Source organism: Oryctolagus cuniculus, chromosome 7, assembly GCF_051225735.1.
Source record: "Oryctolagus cuniculus isolate XC-2025 breed Fujian yellow rabbit chromosome 7, ASM5122573v1, whole genome shotgun sequence".
Classification (NCBI taxonomy): Eukaryota; Metazoa; Chordata; class Mammalia; order Lagomorpha; family Leporidae; genus Oryctolagus; species Oryctolagus cuniculus.
In genome coordinates, this window is record NC_142873.1 from 155,517,762 (window position 1) to 155,540,016 (window position 22,255).

General features: G+C 56.7%; 1 protein-coding gene across 5 annotated transcripts in view; it reads right to left on the reverse strand.

Moving 5' to 3' along the window:
* The window catches only part of KAZN (kazrin, periplakin interacting protein), a 994,352-nt gene that overhangs the window by 328,039 nt on the left and 644,058 nt on the right, over positions 1-22,255 (reverse strand). The window lies entirely within an intron of this gene.

Genomic DNA, 22,255 nt, shown 5'->3' on the forward strand with positions numbered 1-22,255 from the left:
CCTTGACCTCCTCTCTTTCTGACCCACCCACGACTCGCTGAGCTGCCTGCATTCCCCAGAGACGCCATGTGGGCTGCGGCCTCCCGGGCCTTTGCACGTGCTCCTCCTGCGTAGATGCTTGAGTGCTCCCCGCCCAGCGTCCCCACGGGGGCTCCTCTCCCTCCACGCTGTCTCAAGAGGCCGCTCCGGAATCTGCTGTGCACCTGTCCCTTCCACCTGCCTGCTTTCCTTAGCGTCCCTGCCGCCCTGCCTGGCGCATCTGCTTGCTGCCTCTTTGCTCTACTTGTCTGTCCCCTGTTTATCCCAGCGCCTCCAACAGCACCCGGAACCTAGTAGGTGCTCAATAAATAAATAAGTAACCATAGTGTGCTCGGAGAGCACGCAGTAGCACAATCTCTGGCAGAGTCCGGGAGACTTCCTGGAAGCGGCATCAAAAGGTCAGGCGATTTTTAATTTTGCATGAACGGCTTCGAGCAGCCTTGGGAGAGGCGTGGGGTGGGGGCCACAGCAAGCACAGAGGCCGTGGAGGAAGGGGGGCAGGGCCCGCGTTGCCTCCAGAGCCACAGGAAGGAGTCCAGGCCAGGTCCAGAAGCGCAGCCGGCACCTAGAGGGTGGTCAGCAGCGGGGCCACACAGAGAGACTGCACGGCGGAGCGTGCACCGGGCTGCAGCCTGGACAAATGCACGAGACAGGGCTCGGGGTCCGGCATGGTGGCGTCGTGAGCTAGGCTGCTGCCTGCAACGCGTGCATCCCGTATGAGAGCCCCAGTTCAAGTCCCAGCTGCTCTGCTTCCCTTCCAGCTCCTGCTAACGTGACTGGGAAGGCGGCAGAACCCTTCCACCCACGCCGGGCACCCAGATGGGGCTCCTGGCTCCTGGCTTCAGCTTGGATCAGACCTGGCTGTTGTGGCCATTTGGGGAGTGAACCAATGGATGGAAGCTCTCCCTCCCCACTGCCTTTCAAATACATAAATAAATATTCGGGGCGGGGGAGAGTGAGAGTGAGCTGGAGGGTGCTGCAGGGGACCCGTGAGTGATGCTGAGACCCTCGCCCACCCTGGCCGCCCTGCAGAGGGCAGGGAGCCAAGCTCTAGATCCAGCTCCATCTCGGGAATCCCAGTGTCGTTGGGCAAGTCACTTGACCTTGACCTTCTGAAGCTCCACTCCCCTCGGTGCCAAAAGGGCAGACAGTGGAGCACAATGACGGCTGGGGGGCTTTGGGCTTGCGCCGTGCCTTCTGCAGGGCCGAGCTGCCAGCAGGACGACGCCCGCCCTCCCGGCTGGCGTGCTGATGGCCGAGGCTCTGCCGCTGCTTCCTTGCGTAGCACTCGGTGGGTGTATCAGAATCTAAACTCTGACGAATGTAAATCATGACACTGTTTGATCGACAGCCAAAAGTCATTAACTCGGCATCCCGTGTCCAGGCAGCAGGAGAAGAGCAGGGCAGAATGAAAGGCCTCCAACGAGGCCGGCGAACACTCGGCGGGGCTCCGTCCAGCTGGCCGGGCCGGGGCTGCCCGGGCTCCCCCTGGTATGACAGGGGGAAAAGAACTGGCACGTGTGTGCCAGCTCCTCTTGCTCCAATCTGTGCTCCGAGGAGGACGACAACTGGGTGGCAACTGGCCCGACAGATCAAACAACCCCCAGCTTCCCCATGGCCCCTGGAGGGCCAGACACGAGGGGGCACCCAGATGTGCAGTGAGGTGCAACAGGGAGAAAAGACAGCAGCTGGGCACCCAGCTCTCTGCTGTGGCCTGGGAGAGCAGGAGAAGATGGCCCAGGTCCTTGGGCCCCTGCACCCGCGTGGGAGACCCGGAGGACGCTCCTGGCTCCTGGCTTCGGATCGGCGCAGCTCCAGCTGTTGCGGCCAATTGGGGAGTGAACCATTGGATGGAAGACCTCTCTCTCTCTCTCTTTCTCTCTCTCTCTGTGTAACTCTGACTTTCAAATAAATAAATAAATCTTTTAAAAAAATAAAAAAGACAACGGCTGGGGACACCCGTGTGACTTTGCCAACTCCAAGGCCACTGCTTCCGCGCGAGTCTGTCGCCTGGAAAAGAATCCCATCACAGTACAGCACGCAAGCCCTCCCGCCCCTTCTCACGTCTGCTAATTGCCTACCCAACCGAGAGACTTTTAAAAGGAGCGGTGATAATTGAAATTTCACATAATTACATCTTAAAGTAACGCTTTTAGCTTCTTCCCCCAGCCTCCATCAAAAGTCTCTCTTGTCAAAATAATCTTAAAAGTTGTTTTTTTTTTTCTTACACAGAGATTGATGAAATATCACTGGAAATCTTTCAGCGGCTAATTATAAGGCAAGCCTCCTCGGGGCTTCTTCAGGGGCAATCTCTCAATGCGTTTGGGCCCCTGCTTTCCATCGGTTCATGTTTCACAGGTGCAGAAGCGTGCGATCTCTTCGCCAGTTTTAAGTACAAGCCGAGCCTCATCCTCAGGTGGCGCTGAGCAGGGCTCTGCAGCGGGACGGGGCTGCTCGGCTCACTGGGGACGAATCCTGCACAGTACGGAGACACACACCTGTCCTGTACCTGCACAGTACGGAGACACACACCTGTCCTGTACCTGGCCCTGCTGCTCTGATCCGTGGCGTTACCCTCTGAACGGTGTGCCGGAGCTTAAAGAGACGCAGCAGGTGCAAACACTTCCGAGGTGGAGTGGGGGCGGGGCATGCTGGACGCAGGGCTGCCCGTCACACCTGGGCACCCCCCACCATGACCACCTCCAGGCGACCCTGGCGAAGCCCCAGGCACTTTTCTTAGGGACGGTGGCAACGTGAGCCTTTTGGTTTTCTTGGCACAGGCTAGCACATTACCTGAGGTATTTAATTCTGCCAGCCAGACATCACCTCACCCCAAGGCAAACGCTGTGCCTGTTTGTTCAGGTGCGCTTTCTGCTCCTGTCTGGGGAGACGGGGTGGGGTAGGGGGGGGATATCAACAAGGTCTTTAGCTCTAGGTCACTAGTCCAGGCTGCCAAGCTACTGTCGGTCACGGCGCAACCCAACAAGCTCCACCACGAGGCGGCAGACTCTGCAGACACACAGGCTGTGCTGAGCCAGGGCTTGGCACGCCGTGGCGGCTCCATGAATGTCTGCTGGACAAATGAATGAATGAAGTCTCTTTCCTGACCCCCACGCTGTTGGAGGCATGCTGTGCAAGCCACGCAGGGTCCAGGGAGACGCTGAATCCTTAACCCTTTTGGAAATTAAAAATAACAAGAAAACTGACATCCAAAGAAGTTAAGCAAACGTTCCAAGGTCCTACAGCTACTTAGGTAACAGAGTCAGGATCTGCACCAGGCTTGCTGGATTCCAAAGACAATGCTTTTCCCCCCCAATATATTTATTTATTTATTTATTTATTTATTTGAAAGGCAGAGTGACAGAGAAAGAGGGAGAGGGAGAGACAGAGAATTTTCTTTCTTTCTTTCTTTCTTTCTTTCTTTCTTTCTTTCTTTCTTTCTTTCTTTCTTTCTTTCTTTCTTTTTTCTTTTTTTTTTTTTTTTGACAGGCAGAGTGGACAGAGAGAGAGAGAGACAGAGAGAAAGGTCTTCCTTTTCCGTTGGTTCACCCTTCAATGGTTGCCACGGCCGGCGGCTGAAGCCAGCACACCGTGCTGATCCGAAGCCAGGAACCAGGTGCCTCTCCTGGTCTCCCATGCAGGTGCAGGGCCCAAGCACTTGGGCCATCCTCCACTGCACTCCCGGGCCACAGCAGAGAGCTGGACTGGAAGAGGGGCAACCGGGACAGAATCCGGCGCCCCAACCAGGACTAGAACTCAGGGTGCCGGCGCCGCAGGTGGAGGTTTAGCCTAGTGAGCTGCGGCACCGGCTGAGAATTTTCAATCCACAGGGTCACTCCCCAGATGGCCACAATAGCCAGGGCAGGGCCAAACCAAAGCCAGGAGCTAAGAGCTCTACCCTCGTCTCCCACATGGGTGGCAGGGGCCTGGGCCATTTTCCGCTTCATTCCCAGATGTGTTAGGAGGGAGCTGGATGGGAAGTGGAGCAGCCGGGACCTGAACCAGAGCTCCGGTGTGGGATTCGGGCATTCCAGGTAGCAGCCTCACTGCTGCCCCCCAGCGCCTGCCTCCAGCTTTAACGCCTCCAAAATAAGCAGACTCAGGATGAACGCGGGCGTGGCTGCGTTTGTCATCGTGGTCAATGACAGACACGTGTGTGTGACGATGGCCCCAGGGCTCACCCCGGGGCTGAAAGCGTCCTATCCTCCGGTGACGAGGTCCCCCAAGGTTGCGCAACACGTGACTCCCGTGTTTATGCAAATGCCAGTGTGAACAAACCTACGACGCTGCTACGTGTGTGAAACACTTAGAATCATGGACAGCGGCTCATCCTTGGGGCTCAGCCGTACGCCGCTGGGTTTGTGTGTCCTGTGCTGTACATGGAAGCACTGTTTCGGAGGGTACCCCTTCTATTGACGGAAAGTGGCCGACTGTACAGCAGCGAGCCGCGTGGGCCTCGTAGCAGCTGCACGCCCCTCCAGCGCACTGTGTCCCCGGCGGGTGTCAGTGGCCACGCCCAGCGCCCGCCCCGCACCTCTCCATCTGCAGTGATGCGCTCAGGGATGCTGGGGCACCCCGGAGACAGCCTTCGCCGCGTCTGCAGACGTGTCCCCCCTATTAAGCAACGCATGGCTGCAAAAACGCAGGACCCGAATCTCCCTTCAGGGAAGGCTTAAAGGTGACGTGGGGATGTTGACAGGGATGTTAATATTTCACAAAAAAGAACCCAGAACATCTCAAAGACACTGTCTCCTGCTAAACGTAATGCCATTTGTCACCGTCTGCTGTGTTGACTTCCAAGTTCCGGGAAGGACTAACACTGAGCAAACCTGTACCTTCCACCCAGAACCCGGAAATCCACTCTCCCCCCTCCGAAACGGTCTGGTGACCTGGCTCACAGGCCTCCCGGGGGGCTGACTTCCACCGAATGTTTTCAAAAGGACTCAGAGCCACACCTGACTGTGCGAAGCTCACGAGGCACAGACAGAAGAAATCTGCATTTGTCTCCCAACACTGCACTCCCAGGCAGGGCTGAGTCGGTACTGCCATCTGCCGTGGCCACACTGGAGGTGGCTGCTCCCTGGGCTTCCGCCCCTTCTGCTCTGCCCCTGCGCAAGGCCAGGCTCTGCGAGGTCTCCGAGGCTGTGCGCGTCCCCAGGTGTGCCGTGCTCTGCTCTTCCTGTGGCTCCTGAGAACAGGGAACTGGAGAGCAAAGGGCTCCCTTCTCCGGGAGCTAGAAGCAGGCAGGCCTGGAGAGATGGCCGCGGCCTGCTCTCAGTGAACACTAGGCAGTGGCAGGGACCACAGCCCGGGCCCCGGGGAGTGGAGCGCAGCCAGGAGGCCGCACCAAGAGGGGTGGCTCCATGCAGTGCACTGCCTTGCAATGGCCCAAAGGCACACACAGCAGTCAGTGGAGTCCGAGACCCTGTAAGGGAGCAGATGAATTAAACACGCCGACTTCCGCATTTGGGAACCACTGAGGCCTGCTTGTGAGAGGCGGGCAGCATCCAGCCTGTTTATCAAGGAACACACACAGGCACGGACACACACGTGCACACACATGCGTGCACACACACACACACAAACCACCTTGGCAAGGCAGTCAGCCTGCACGCCCTGGCTGGCTCTGCTTGCTGTGGGGCAGTAAGGCCTCCTCTGGCCACTCTCTGGCCATTGATGGGCCCATTGGTGGATGACAAATAGCCTGGGTGGCTGGGCACCCAGAGGATCGGGCCTCCACCTGCAGCCACCGTCTTTCCACCTGGCAGCTCCCCTGGAGGTGGAACCTCCAGGAAAAGCTGCCCCTTGGTGCTGCCCACGTGCTCAGTGGTCATCCCCTCCACTCACTGGGCAAGCAAGGACGTTCCCACCCAGAGAGGCGGACGTGATGGCTCCGGCTTCCAGGACAAGCGGAGATGATGGAGAGAGAGCATGGACGACTGGGACTTCGCAGGACTACGCGGGAGACAGTCCCTGCCGAAGGCACCGCTCTGCAGGTGCACGACAGAAGCAAAGCAGAAGGTGGTCGGTGCAATCCCAGAACACGGCCAGTGCTGCCAAACCACACCGGGCTTGTTCCTTCTTCACAAGGCCCGAGGCAAATCGCCACAGCCCATGGCAGCCAGAGCCTTTGGGTTTCCAGAGGATATTCAAACTTCCCTTAGAAATTCTCTTTCCGACTTGTATTATGATTGCATTATAGCAGATTTTTAGCTGTCTGCCTCCCTTTAAAAAAAACCCCAGTGAGTCTATTAAGGGCCAGGCACTATGCCAAACATCTGTGGATTTGCCAGCTCATTTGAACCACAAAATGAGCCAGACTCTACTGGATTGTGCCATTTAATGGATGGAGAAACAGAGGCCCAGAGAGGTTAAATAACTTGCCCAGGTCACACAGGAAGGAAGCAGAGGAGGGAAGACTCCTCTCCAGGATACCGGAGCCCGGCCTGTCACTGTCGCTATGGGTCCCGGGCTAGAGATGCCACAGAGGCAGGATCCAGACTCCCCCTCCCCCCCAGGCCTCGGGATTTCTAGAAAGAAGAGGGAAGCTCCTGACGTGACGCTGTCACAAACCGCCTAAGTCCCCCCAGGTGTGCTCCCAGGGGACTGGCTGAGACGCGAGATCTTGGGAAGCCGGGGGAGCACAGGTGGGGTGCAGATTAGGCACAGCCACGACCGCGACGACCCAGCTGTGGCCACGGCCAGCACGCACCGAGCGCGGCCCCTGCTGCGACTGTTCGCAACACCTTTCATGAATTAGCACACCCGATATCCTGAACCATGCTCATCAGTCCTGTTTTGCACCTGAGGAAAGTCTCATTTCGGTTTTCCATAGAATTCGCGGAGCTTCAGACAGTTTCAGAGTCCCCTGCTTTCCCCCTAGGCCTGTCATTTAGGGAGAGATGGCACACTCATGCAGAGAGCCCAGTGCACGGACACACATGCAGACACAGCTGGGAAAGCTCATGGCGCGGAGCTGAGGAGCTGAGCTGAGGGTCAAACCGAACCTAAGGTGACACAGTGCCGTTGCTCACACAGGTTACACTGGATCAACCCACATGCCCGTGTGATGTATTGGTACGAGGGCTATTATTTGACCACAAAAACGAAGGCAGTCCATGCACTGAACACAGGACCCAGTGTGAGTGAAGACCGTCTCAGACGCCACCTATCGCATGGTTCCGTTCCTATGGAATTGTCCAGGGTGGGCAAATCCAGAGACGAATGGCGCATCCCTGGTCGCCAGGAGCTGGGAGGAGACAGGATGGGGAGCGCCTGCTTTGGTGCAGGAATTCCGTTTGCGGTGATTAAAAAGTCTGCAACCAGAGGTCGGTGCTGTGGCGTAGCCGGTAAAGCCACGGCCTGCAGTATTGGCATCCCACATGGGCGCCGGTTCGAGTCCCGGCTGCTCCACTTCCTATCCAGCTCTCTCTTATGGCCTGGGAATGCAGTAGAAGATGGCCCAAGTCCTTGAGCCCCTGCACCTGCGTGGGAGACCTGGAGGAAGTTCCTGGCTCCTGGCTTCAGATTGGCGCATCTCTGGCCATTGCGGCCAACTGGGGAGTGAACCAGCAGATGGAAGACCTCTCTCTCTCTCTCTCTCTCTCTGCCTCTCTGTAACTCTGCCTTTCAAATAAATAAATAAATATTTTTTAAAAAAGCCTGGAACCAGAGAGCGGTTATGGTTGCACAACACTGTGAAAGTACTTAAGTCCTTGAATTGTACCCTTTGGTTTAAATGCTAAATTTATGTTGTGTGTATTTAACTACGATAATTAAAAAAAGAATGACTCAATGCCTCTTACACTGTGCACGCGGTAAAACCGATTCCTTGTCTTGGGTCACCAGAAGCTTCCAAATTCATCCTCTACATCTGCCCTCCCAGTGCCACTGACCCTCACCTCACTCCCACCAACTCCCCCATCACATCCTGACCTCGGGCCAAACCCAGACACTAGACGTCCCCCTGCTGTGCCTGCTTTCCCTGCCCAAAGACCCAGAGAAGATTCACCCACCCTTCAAGACTCAACTGAGGCCAAGTCTCCCGTGGAGACGGCACCAGCACCTCTATCTGGGCACCGCGCAGCTTGGCAGGCTTCTGCAGACCTCACATACAGCACCGTCAGAGGGCTCAGCACCGTGCATTGGAAGGACACGTTTCCAGTGTGCTGGTTGGGCCTGGTGCACCTGGGTCTAGCTCTCAACTCCGCCCCTGTGTAACCATGGGCACTGCACGCCTTTGGGCCTCAGCGGCCTCATCGGTTAATGTCGGGCTGATGGAAGCTGATGTGAGGATGAAACACGAAAATACGGTGAGCGCTGGTGTCGCAGGAACCCTCGTTGTCAGCATCCTCCTTCCCCCCACCCTCTCCCCAGCTTCATCAGCAGACACCTGAGCCTGGCACACGGCCTGCCATGGAGCAGGTTCCCAAGAAACAACATACGATCCACCAACCCCACTCCCCTCATTATACGGCTGGGGCTGGGTGAATGGAGACTCGGACGGGCAAGGGACAAGTCAGGTACCCAGCTGGAGGCAGGAGAGATCTGGAGCTTTGCCTTTCCCACATCAAACCCTGACTCTCACCACCAGCAGGTGCCGGAACCGTACTCCCCTGCATTCCCACAGAGCTGGGACCCATGATGCTGCCCCCTAAAAACCCGAGTGCCACCTCTCACAGCGCGCAAGGCCTTTCCTTGCTTTGCACCGAGAGCTGGAATATCAGCAGGCAAGCCATAAATAATGGAGAAACAAAGAATTCAGAAATTAACAGAGGGTCTGCCGGCGAGTCAGTGGGGCTCCTCCTCCTGGGGAGGCAGATGCATGAGCTGTCAGAGATAAGACTTGGGGGGGCGTATTTAAGGTGAGCACAGATAGCAGTGGGCACTCGGGGAGTCCCTTCTGCCACCGCCAAACGGGAAACCTCATAGATCAAACCACAAGATAAATGAGCACATTAAGGCTTCACACACCCTGGGGTTTTTCTTTGAAGAATCGAGATGCCAATTGAACCAGCTCCTCCCTAAATGGCTTTGTGGTCACTCCCAAGAGAAGTCACCTTGCAGTACCAGAGCCCCTCCCCTGGGTCACTGGGGGCCCAGTTTCCATACCTACTTGAACACGTACACCTGATAGGAATTGGATTTGCGGCATACACCTGTGCATGCCCTCAGCACTCAGCACAGAAATTCATAGGTAAGGCCTGTACTACTGATATGGACTCCCTCGCTCTTTATAAAAACCCTATAAAGGCAGGAACTGCTAGGTAACAGCCGCACGACACAGGTGCACAAACAGCCATCAGGGGACCCAGCCAGACGACCTGCTAGGAGGCATCGGGCTGCTGCCACATCCGAGTCAAAGAATGGGGTCCCCCAGCCAAGGCTGTGGCCTTCCAGGTTCCCTAAGAGACTAAACAGAAAGGAAAGGAAGAAGGTACCAACTCCCACAGGGGCTCAGGACACCCGTGAAATGGCCAAAGGAAGGGGCCCTGCTGCCCCCTGTGGCCCCCTCACCCCCCACGCCTGGAAGAGGCAGCGCCTGAGCCCCCTAGGAGCTGCCTGAAGCAGTAACAGCTAACTGATGGACACCCAGCGCTGTGTTACAAACGCTTGGGAGTGAACTAAATGCAAATGAGGCCGCCAGGAGGGCTGGGAGCGAGGCTTCCCCAGTGCCTCCTGCCTGCAAGCAGACGCCCAGGTCCCCGTCCCCCCCGTCCCCCGCCCCGTGGTCAGCTCCGAGAAACCCTGGGGAGGACAACCAGGTTGACAGATGGGACCCTCCCCGCCTGTCTCGGAAATGCCAGGAGGTGTGGGTGAGGGGCGGAAATGCTCAACACGCCAGGGGAGGGGCTGTGGGCGGGGGCTGATTTATGGGCACGGGGCCCCACCCTCACCTTTATTTACATTGCCCGGAGCACACGCACTCTGGGAAAATTTAGTGTTTTAATTTGGGCATCTGGCTTGTGATTTTTTTTTTCCCTTAAATTGCTCCCTGGAAAACCAGTCCTGAACCCACAGCAGAGGGCTCCTGTTTCTCTCTTGCCGGCTGAAGAATGCAAGACCTTTGAGGGCGCAGGAAGGGTGCGTGTGTGATGCGTGGAGACGCTGCTGGCAGATGCATGCCGCGGATGTGCCCAGCAGTGTGGACGCTGCAGGGGGGGCGCCCGGCAGGGGCAGGGGTGGCACCAGGAAGCCCGAGCTCCGTGACGCAGCGCTGCATGGCCCCGGCCCGCTCACTGCGGCTTTCTGGCCCCAGGTTCTCCAGAACGGAAGAGAGGGGCTTCAAGGCTCCTTCCTGGAGGGCGGAGAGCCTGGGTGCTTCCATAACCCACTGAGGGCTCCGCTCGGGTGCCGTCCGCTCCTCGCCAGCTGTTTCAAATCCCTTCCTGTACAAGTCTCTGGCAGAGGACACAGGTTCTCAACATCGCGGCTCCAAGGCTGGAGAAGGCAACTGCTCCCCAAACGGTGCGGCGTTACTTTAGGGACTTTATTTTAGGAAATTCTTCAAGGAGAATCTGATCGACTCAGTTCCGTTGAGCAGTCAGAGGTTGTAGAAACTCAGAAAGGACGGCCTGCCAAGAGGTCGTGCTCAACCTGCTCACGCTGGCTGACCGGCGCCCCAGCTCCTGGGCTGTTCTGGGGGTGTCTCTTGCAAGCCCTGGAAGTCAGGAGGTTGACGCCACACCTGGGTCACCCGTCGGCATCGCGAGCCACCAAGCAAGTGAGAAGTCCCCTCCTGCGCCTCACTGGCAGAGCCTCGACCCGGGATCCCCACCCGGGCCTTCCCCTCCCTGCTCCTCCCCCGCTGTCTCCAGCACCTGCAAGCACCCCGGGTTCCCAGGCCTCCCTCTCGCCTGTCACGGCGCCCTGAGCTCCTGAATGTTCATGGGACGAGTGAGCAGAAGGACGAAGTCGGTCTCCCTCCCCGACCTCGAGGGCCTGCAGGGTGCAGGACGTGGCTGAGCATTAGGGACGACACTTTCGGGGGACCCGGCAAGTGCTCTGCACATCACACGCCGGCCCCAGGAGGAAACAGAGTGACTTGCTCACCTCGTCCAGCCGAGGGCCTCGAGAGCCAGGACGTGCACCCAGGCCGGGGGCTCCGGAGCCTTCCATCCCACGCTGGGAACGCTGAACCTGTCGGGCCAGCATCTCAGCCAGTGCAAACAGGTTACGGCCACCGCCAGCGTGCCCCTTTCCTGGCAGTCACCGTCTCGCACTGTTTCTCTGGGCTGTACCCAAAAGACGAGGCATCCGGTGGCTACGAAGCTTTGCATTTTCTTGGATGGTTAATTCTGCATGCAAAATGTAATGGAGAGGAGATTCTTCCAAGCGTACTATACTTTATGCATATTTTTTTTTTTTCCTCCCAGACATCTAAACTCAGGCCTGGCAGATGGTCAACCAAGCTAAGCTGGGCTCCGTGATGACCTCTGGACAGCTCTGAGCCTCAGCTCCTGGAGCGGGAATCTGCCTCTCTCTCTCTCTCTCTCTATTATTCCCCCCTAAGTCCAGGAGAACCCCCAAGCAATGCTGAACCAGACTCACACGAGGAGACGTGAAAGCCATTTAGTGGGCTCTTCAGGCAGAGTGGACAGTGAGAGAGACAGAGAGAAAGGTCTTCCTTTGCCATTGGTTCACCCTCCAATGGCCGCTGCAGCCGGCGCACCGCGCTGATCCGAAGGCAGGAACCAGGTGCTTCTCCTGGTCTCCCATGGGGTGCAGGGCCCAAGCACTTGGGTCATCCTCCATTGCACTCCCTGGCCACAGCAGAGAGCTGGCCTGGAAGAGGGGCAACCGGGACAGAATCCGGCGCCCCGACCGGGACTAGAACCCGGTGTGCCAGTGCCGCAAGGCGGAGGATTAGCCTAGTGAGCCGCGGTGCCGGCCCTGGGTGATTTTAATTTCAGGTGGCAAAGCTCGGCGAAGAGGAAGGTTTGTTCTGAGAAGGTGCACGCCAGCCTAAGGTGTTGGCTGTGGCGCAGTGGGATGGGTTTGTCCGCGCCGTCTTCTCTATTAAATCAGAACACTGGGAGAGGTCAGGCAACACCTTCTCCCACACTGATGCAAATGAGAAGGCAATATGAGGGCTCTCGTGCTCCAGGGATCGGAGGGCACCGCTGGAGGCGGGGCAGGAGGACGCTCGTCAGGGGGCAGCCGGCCAATCACATCACATCGCCCCAAATCGAGTTTGGGGCCAGCTCTGTTTCTGTGACTGCCACGGGTGTTTCCCGTACGCACTTCAGGCAGGCCCCCTGCAGAAATGTCTGCAGAGTCGTCCAAGTCACAGATTCATCCGCTCGGGTCACGGTGAGGCAGAGTGATGCTACAGCCCCGGGCAGGAGGCTGAGCATTGCAGGGTCGCTCTCGCGCACGCACCGCGGCTGCGCACGCGCCGCGGCTGAACACACCCGCGCAGCAGACACGTTCCGCGGCAGCGGTGGGCCACGGAGACAGGAAGTCTTAGCTCCTCACACCCCCAGCTCGCTGCCTGTGCCCAGAATGAATCCCTTTTCTTGCACGTATGAGCTGTTAGTTTTCAAATCCACACAGGTGTCCATCTGACAATGCCACTCTGAATTCCTGGCAACTTTCTGCATTTATGTATTTTCTCCAGCGGAAAGGAAACAAATACAGCTACCAGAATGTAAGAGCCGGAATTCTCTCGCTCGCTCTCCCTCCCTCCCTCCTTCATGGAGCACTGGGGCCCCTGTTTCCAGTGTGGGAGCGTGGGAGGCAGACACATGAAACCCAGATGTAGCCTCATGGGATACACTAGCCTTCTGGGTTAAAGTTGAAAGCATTTAAAGCCGGCGCCTGGCGCGTGTTAAAAGTGGGCTCGCTCCCCCGGGAAGGGACCTTGTGTTGGTGCAGTTTGGGGCGCACTGCAAGTCTGGGGCACACGAGCTGCGGGCTCAGCCAGCCTCTGCGAGCCCAGCTCTTCCAGCCTCATCCCTCCCTGTTGATTCACACTGAAGACACGTGGGTGATTTCTGATAGGGACCACTTGTGGGTTCTGGCCATCACCTCCAACTGAGTCTAGCGGACACAGGTTCAAGGCAGGGGACACACTAGCCAGGACATCATGGCTCCTCCCAGGGGCAAGGACTCCAAGCAAACAGGAATTTTCGGGGAGGAGACCTGCACTCTGGTCCAGGGGCGCCCACCCTTGCCTCTGGGGCAACAAAGGGAGTTCCATTCAGGAAGTGAGAATTCAGAATCCAGTGCGCTACCGATCATGAGAAGGTCTTATGTAACGAATCCCAAGGCGCACAAACAGGGACCCGTCTGCTATTCCATTAAACCAGGAGTTTCCAACCAGGGGACACTTCCGTACCCCCCAGAACCCTGGGGAAAGTTTGAAGACTGGGTTGTCCCATTTGGGGGTGCAACTGGCATCCTGTGGGAAGACAGCAGGACGCCCCGGCGACAAAGAAGTGTCTAGTGCAGATGTCAGCAGTGCGGAGTAGAAATCCCAGCACAAAGCCAGTGCCCGCAGCTGGGGATGGAGGGGTCATCAGCCTGTGTCGCAGACGAGGGTGCCGAGAGCCACATGGCCTGGGGCCGGCGCTGTGGCGCAGCGGGTTAACGCCCTGGCCTGAAGCGCCAGCATCCCATATGGGCGCCGGTTTGAGACCTGGCTGCTATACCTACTCTCTGGCCCTTTATGGACAAGTCTGCCGGCGTCTCACTAGCTCCACCCCTCAGCTCCTGCGGAAGAGGCTCCCCAGGGAACTCCAAACTGAACCAGGAAGCTCTCTGACCTGCGTGTGTGACTCTCACACCCGTTAGCGATGGGGGGGGGTATTTTAAACACGCAGCGATGATATAAATTTAAGACTCCAAAGCATTAGAACATTTTGATCCTCAAAAATCCTTTATCCTTTCCTAGCATCCACGTATAAACACATCTTCAGCTGATGTTCAAACGTAAGATACTTCTATTTTATTATCACCTGGGAAAACCCAGACGTGGCTGTTCTCACCGCCGCGGGATCTTCCAGTCGGGGCAGCTGTCCAGGGGTCAGAGCCACAGCTGCTCACCTGCGCCCCTCGGAGGCCGCGGGGCGGACGCTCCCCTCTCCTCCCTTTGGATGCACAGACGGCTCTGTTCTCATCTCCCTGAGGTTCTGGCCACTCTCGACCTTCGGTCTGGGGAGCACTGGCTTGAGCCTGGGGTGTGGGCATGGAGCCGGGGCAGCAGGTGGCCACCTGTCGTGCAGGCAGGAGTGACGGCCAGCACCTAGGCAACCAACAAGCGCTGGCCGCATCTCAGCCTACAGACCCTGACCAAAGGCTCTCAGGGTCCCATAGGAGCTCTCTGATGAGGCAGTGAGGACAGAAATTAGGCGGAGTTAGGGTGGTTGCTAAATCTTGCCCCAAAACCCAGGGCAAGACAAGGACCGAAGGCCTCCACAAGGGTGTGCTACTCAGAATCAGAAATCCTAAATTAGGGTGGCACTGGGGTGAAAACCTGCTCCTCCTCTAGGGGAAGCATTACCAGATCTGGGTCACTGATTGTCCGGTCGCCCCTGTTTACCCTGACTGCTGGCCAGGGAAGCCAGAAGAGAAACTCCAAGCTTAGACATCAGGAGGACCGGTCGTTGGAACAGGAGTCAAGTGACGGCAGACCCTATTGAAGTGATACCAGAACTTAGTGGTAAAAATGGGATTCAGTTTGTCCAGAGGGATTGCACCTTCCCAAGGTCTCGCACTGGACACGGGGCCCACAGCGCAAGCGCACAGTCTTCAGTGATGGTGACGGCCTTTGAAGACCAGGTCGGCGGTCCACACCCAAGAGACGAGGCGAAGGCAAGGTCAGCCCTCAGCCAGGCTTGAGGCCTGGGGCAGCTCGCTCCCTCCACCGAGCAGCAGGAAACGCGGGGGAGAATTCGACTCTCTAACCAGCGGAACGATCCTGGACAAACCAGCTTAAATCACTGCGCCTCCATCCCCTTAGTTCAGCCATGGCTGAGTCTCCCTCAGCTCTACCTCCTGGGGCAATTGGCTGGGACGATGCCCATGGAAGTCTCTGTCCACCACGGCCGCCGGCTTTTGATGGGGGAACGCAGTGGCTCCCCAGTGCCCTGGCGAGTGTAGAGGGAAAGAAGAGTGGGAAAACTGCATCGGGATCCCGGATAAGGGGATCATTGCCTGATCATTGCCTCAGGAACGGAGGCTGCTAGCATACATAACCGTGAGGGTGCTGGAAGGTGGGTTCTGACTTGACCCGGGGTGGGACCCGCTGAGGTTTCTCGCCCATGACGACCCACACTGGGCAAGCTGACCACAGAGTCACAATTCTGTTCCCTAGACCTTTAATGAAGACCTGAACATATCCCCTCCTCCAGCAGGACCACCAGGTACCACCTCAGACTGTGAACAGACCCCCCTGCTAGCAGGGAGGGTCCCTTTGCTGGTCCCCCAAAGCGGCACTGAGCCCGGCCTTTCTGTTCACGCCCACATCTCAAGATGCATTGAACGTTTCCATGATTTTCTTGCTTTGCATAGTAAACCACGTGGAATAGGAAAAGCAATGGAGTTGATGGATGCACTAATGACAACAATCAATAGACACATCATCCAAGGTCAGCCCCCGCCAGGCCCCATTCATCACACGCTGTGGCCCCAATTCCACTCTCCAGGGTCAGGATCCGGTTTCTGAAATCCCGCAGCTTTCAAAAGGCAAGAAAGGGCCGGCACCGTGGCTCACTAGGCTAATCTTCTGCCTGCAGCGCCGGCACCGTGGGTTCTAGTCCCGGTCAGGGCGCCGGATTCTGTCCCGGTTGCTCCTCTTCCAGTCCAGCTCTCTGCTGTGGCCCGGGAAGGCAGTGGAGGATGGCCCAAGTGCTTGGGCCCTACACCCCATGGGAGACCAGGAGAAGCACCTGGCTCCTGGCTTCCAATCAGCGCAGTGTGCTGGCCGCAGCGGCCATTGTGGGGTGAACCAACGGAAAAGGAAGACCTTTCTCTCTGTCTCTCTCTCTCTCACTGTCCACTCTGCCTGTCAAACAAACAAACAAACAAAAGGCAAGAAAGAAGACCAAGAAGGTGGCCAGGGTCCCAGTGCCCCCCAGGTCACTCTTCCCAGGCGAAAACAAATGCATCGTCTTCCATGGCTTCGGCGAAGTTCAAGTTAATCAAGGAAAAGGAAAGAGATAAAACGCCCCGGAGTCAGCCAGGATGACGGCACAAGGGTGAGCTTGTTTCAAAACACGGGGACGCCTGCCCTGAAATTCACAGCTTTTCCTGTTCTTTCCGGAGAGGGAAAAACAAAGCTATTATTCAACACCATCCACTTCTTTCTCCTTAAAACACACCCTTTCTCTGGGGCGAAGGCCCCGGCCAGCAGCTGGTCCAAACCCAGCCTACCCAAAACGTCGTCCGCTTTAACTGTCCGTCACGACCAGTTTTAACCTCTCGCAGCGAGATCGACGTATTTTCCCGCGTGCCTTTATTGCATACTGTCACTGTCACACCCATCTGTGAAGGCTCCTGTGTTTGTACTTCAGTTTCTGTTTTCCCATTACACTCGTCCATAGCTTTATTATAAAAAGTAATTATATTCCCATGTCCGTCACACCTACTAAATAGAAGCCACCAAGATAACAGCGCATATCTTATTAAATCTGTGGCCTCTGGCCCTAGGCAGCCAATCACAATCACTCGAGACAGGTGGAGACAGAAGAAGGGAAGAGAAGAGAGAGGGGGAGGCATCAAGCCGCACGGCAACTCCATAATCCTGGGGTGTCTTTGGACTGCCTGGCTGTGCCATCGGGATGGTCTTGTGGTCGTGATGGTGCAGGCTCTGGGGTCAGCCCAGCCTGCCGTCCCCACCAGGCCACCTCCGGTGTCCCGTGACGCTAGGCTTGTGGTCTGGCTCTGCCGCTCTCGCGCTCACTCGCTAGGTGGCCCTGGGCAACCCGGGTAAACCTTCTCATCTGTAAAATGACCCGCACGGCGTCTCCCTCCTAGGGCCGTTTACAGGATTAATGGAGGCGTTCCAGGTAAAGGATTTGAATTGGCGTTTGATAAATCATCCATCAATCAGTGATCCTCACGTACACGTGTAATGTGATACACAGACCAGAGCCCACAGAATGGCTACACCTGTGAGTCTAAGCCTGCGACACGTTTCCTGGGCTCTTGTTACATGTTGGGCACTGTCCCCAGTGCCAGGGGAAGCGTGGGACCCAGACAAAACGCTTGTCCTCTAGGAGCTGTCATTCTAGGTGGGCTCACAGCTGAGGTCCCCCCAGCGCACGGCATGGGAAGTGGTTTGTGATCAGGGTGAGTGTAGTCCCAGGAGGACACTTGGAAACTCTGGAGCCACAAGCGGGGTGAGAGTGTTTTACTGCCACCTAGCAGGCAGAGGCCAGGAATGAAGACCAAGCTTCCCAGAGCACACAGGGCAGCCCCCGGAACAAGGTGTCCCACCCCCGAGTCACCAGTACCGAGGCTGAGCACCAGTGTCTAGAGGAATCAGCAAGGAGCTAGCAGGGGCTTCGCTGTGCCCTGGTCTTGAGCCATGGGCGGCTGCTGAGGCCACGGAGAGGGAACCCAAACAGAGGCGGGTGGAGATGAGGGACGGCGTGATGCCAGCCTCGCCTTTCCAAGAGAGAGAAAGCACACAACGTCCGAGAAACCGGAGACCCCCACCCCAGGACGGAACCGATTCTTTCCATTAGAGACAAATGACCCCAGCCTTGCCAGGTGCTCCCATGCCCAAGTGGCAGGTCTGGCTGCTCCCACGTCAATCAGAATATCTTACCGTAAGAACCCAGAGGGCACCAGCAGTCTGGGGAACCGTGAATCGGGAGCAGAGGCAAGGCCGTGGCTCCCCAACCTTTGCCATGGAACAAACCCAAGTCCGGTTGTGACTTGGGAGGCGAGGCAGGGGAGCAAGCAGGTGCCAGCAGCAGACAGACCTGGTGGCTGGGATTCTTGGCTCAGTCACGTAGCTTCTGAGTGATCTGAGCATCAAAATGGAAGGAGAGACGGTGAGGATGCTGGGGCCAGGGTCACTCAACGGCCATATGCTTTCTCAGCAAGTAATGCATCATCTCCGTGCCTCTGTTTTTCCACATGTAAAATGGGCACAGGAGTGGTAACCTGGCTGCTAAGTCACGAAGAGGAATGAGTGCCATCAGTGGAAGGTATTCATACAGAACGGTGCTCAGAACAGCACCTGGCTCATTCCTACAGAACGGTACCCAGAACAGCACCTGGCTCATCATACAGAACAGTACCCAGAACAGCACCTGGCTCATTCATACAGAACAGTACCCAGAACAGCACCTGGCTCATTCATACAGAACGGTGCTCAGAACAGCACCTGGCTCATTCCTACAGAACGGTACCCAGAACAGCACCTGGCTCAGCGTGAACACTCGGAGTTCGCTGCCGTCATCACCGTCACCATCTGTGTCACTGGGACCAGTCACTTCACCTCCTCCGTGGCTGCCACCTCACCGGCCTGGCACTCAGTAGCACCCACGGTGCACTTGTGGACGCCTTGGTACGCTGACGGTGCTTATCACCATTTACAGAAATACCAGACAAAACCACTGAAACCAGTTCTCGTTTAGCGCTCCCTCGAACAACTCATCTTCACCAAGAAGGAATGTGGGTTTCCCCATGGCCCTGCACACCCAGGGGTGAGATTCCAAGAACCACGATGAGGCACCAGAGTGAGTGGGGAGCGTGAGCCTGCACCCAGCTCCCTGGACGGGGACTTTGCCCTTAATGGTTCACGTGACTTCAAACAGTCTGCAGTGCTGAGACACGGGAGACTAGAGCATGGGAGGCCTTTGCTGCACACCCAGGGGCGGCGTTACCCACTCTGGGAGGGGGCAGAGGAGCCGGGGGAGGATTCTCTCCGTCCTCAGGCCTGGCTGCACATCACAGAAGGCGGACAGAGGCTTCGGGGGCTCCGCGCCTGCAGAACTGACTGTTCCAAGCTCCTCCCCTGCTCCCGAGCTCAGGTCTCCGCTCACTGGGGGTACAGGGGTCAGGGGCCTTTCAGAAGCTTGGCCCAAAGGTCTAGCGAAGCCAAGTCAACAAAGACACCAGATTACCTTGGGAACCCACGCTTCCCCACTGTGCAGGAGCCACCTGTGCCAACAGGTGTTCTTGCCAAACTCATTAAGTCTGCATTGTTTCTCTCATGCTTCGGGCAGCTTAGAATTCTAAGGGGGAAGCAGGAAGGCCCCCAGGGCATAGCCTGGGTTCCCGCATTTAGATCTGGGGCTGTATCAGGCCAGCAAGAATGCCCAGGGCTCGCCCAGTCACATGGGGAACAGAAGCACGCCCTGCCATGGTCTTTGGTCAGAAATGGGGCCAATGGGGGAACTGGACCGGCAGGCTCATCTTCCAGGTGCATCCCACAGGGGATGGCCACACCACAGGCTTCTGGGAAGCCGTCCTCTCCCTGAGTCCATGGGAAGCCACTTTGCCCGCATCTCAAAGCACGCGGGCACTGCCCTGAGAGCTGCTGGTCTCACGTCCCTAGCATCCAGCTCCAGTAGGACCGACTTGGACTTGCAACATCACCTAAAATCCATACCCCGGGCTCAGCAGGCAGAGCGAGTTCCAATCTCTCCTGATGTAGGGCAGGAGGGGGAAAAGCCAAGGGCTCGAGTTCTTGCAAATCAATCCCGGAAAAGCTCCCAGAAGGACGAAGGAATTCATTCACTTGCTTGCATGTGCATTTGCTTAGTGAGGCAGCCCGGGAACAAATATCTAGACACACACATGCAAATAAAGGACAGGAGGAATGGAGGCCAAGACCCCAGCGTTGGCCTTCTGCGCCCCCTGTGATGTGCCGGGTGAGCAGGCCGGGTTCCCGCGAGCTCTCCACACCCACCAGGCCCATCTGCCACCGACTCTGCAGCAGCCAAGAAGGCACAAATCACAACCCCACAGGGCTCCTAAAAGATGCCAAGGGTCTTGGAGAGTGACGAGGTAAAGGCACGCACACCAGACGATGTCCGACTGCCTGTCACAAAAATCAGGTCGGCCAAGGCTTCTGTGTGACGTCAGAGAAGTTTCTGGAAAACTGCAGAAAGCCACAAGGCACACGCTGGAAGCCCAAGATTCACCAGAGCCAGAAACTTGGCTCGTGGCATTCTCGGAAGGCATTTTCCAGAGGCAACGGAAGGGTAGTAAATAACAGCCAATCGATAACTAATTTCGGCCCCGCCGTCCTGATCTGTAAGTAATCTCTCTGAGCCCACGCACGGTCATTTTTAGGAAAGAACTTGGAAGGCGCTGCTCGTGACAGTCCAGCAGAAGAAGAGGAGACACCGCTTCTGTCAGCCCATTGACGAGGCTGGAAGACCGAGGTGCACGCTACTCAGCAGCCCGGCTAACAGAGGCCCCAGGGCATCTGCTACCTTTTCCTGCATCCTCTTGGCCATCCCCTCCCCAACCCCCAGAATAAGTCTTCTTAGGAAACCCAGAGCAGGAGCAGAAGGAGGGGTGCGGGGGAGGCCAACGCCAGAACTGGCATCCCAGCTGACCGCACACACAGTTCACTCTCCGGGTAACTCACCGTCCACCAGCGAGTTTCCTGTGTCGTAGCGACAGCACGTAGGAACAGGTAGGCCTTAGTCACAGCCTATTTTAACACCTTGGGCACCAAATAAAACTTGCACATCTCTAAGGAAACATACAAAGGTGTCGGAAAAGGGTCCCATCCTCCCACTCCCACTTTAACAGATGCACGAGGCAGGAAGCCCCTCCCCCCGCGAGCAGAGGTGCTGTCAGCATTGCACTTGTCCAGGCATAGGCATCCAATGGTTTCCTTAGAAACAACAAGGGGCTGATAGCAGCGGACACACATCCCACTGGGTCTAAGGGTTTCCTGTTACAGTTAACACCTATCTGAATGGGGTACAATGGAGCCAAGCAACTGAAGGAATCTGGTATTAGTCATTCATCAGATAAAACATTTTCGGAGAAACAAATGGCTCTATATCCTCCTCGGAGAACAGCGAGCATTTGAAACACATTTTCCCAGCGATGTTATGCCGAGGAAAACAGCTTAGAAATGTTACTTTAAACAAATCCTTCTCTGGCCACCAGCGACGGGAGGGATCAGAGGGAAGGCTCCCCCTGTCCACCTGTCAAAGGCAATCGTGACCCCACCGACCCAGGAGGCGGCCTCTGGAGCTGTGAAATGTGCCACCCCACACAGAGGCCCTTGGTGCTGGATGCCAGCTTGCTCATTAGGGATTATCCCAGTCGCCTGCAGCAGGGCGAGAGGAGATGGGCTCGCCGCCAAGCGTTCTTTCCACACAGATTCCGAAAGAAGATCCTTCGAAGCGCCGAAAGCCCAGATTTTCCGCGCTGCACTTTCTAGATTCTGTTACATAGCAACCGTGCCTGCGCACGGAGAGTACCAACCAAGTTAATATTTTGTTGAAATGACACAGTCGATTAACCCTGTAGGAAAACCCAAGTCTTCATCATCCTCAAAGGTAGCAGAAGCTACCAACCTCCCTCCAGCCCTGGTGGGCTCGCTCAGCACATTTTTTTAAAATGATCTTTTGGAACCAAAAAACAAAACGGAGAGCTGGATGTAGCCACCTTCCCCGTAGGAGGAAGCCAAAGGTGACGCCCTCTGTATAACCCCTTGTGCCGGTACTGTCAGAAAGAGGTGCCACTAGCATGCGTCTAGGAGGTGCAGAATGCCCTTTGGTTAAAAGGTGATGTCTGCAGGTGCACTGTGAAAGAGGCTCCTGGACTCAAAACCCTGGGAGACCTTGGGCCCCCTTGAGCACAGCCCCACAGCCCAGAGGCAAACACAGGACCAAAGGGGGTACAGCACCGAGAAAGGCAGCCGGCCCGCAGAGAACCCAGCACTGTCCTTTAGGACAAGGAAAACAACAGTGAAAGAAACAACCAGACCACCTCTGCAGAAGGGAAAAAAACAAACCAAGACAAAAGCAAAGAAAGGCAAGTCAAGTTCACGGGAGCTGAATCAAGTCAGCAGTGCTGGGGCGAGGGACTGTGGCTGCAGACAAGTCAGCGATGCCCGCGGGACTTCTGGGGAGGGATCGGGGTTTTCTCTCCAACCATCACGTTGGTGGCAACGCACATCAATTAGACGGATAGGTGGGCAGCACTTAAGTTGAGTTAAACCTTTCATATTTGATCTTCTGATTACCAAGTCACCAAGCACCCCTAGCAATGGCTTTGAGAAATCCCAACA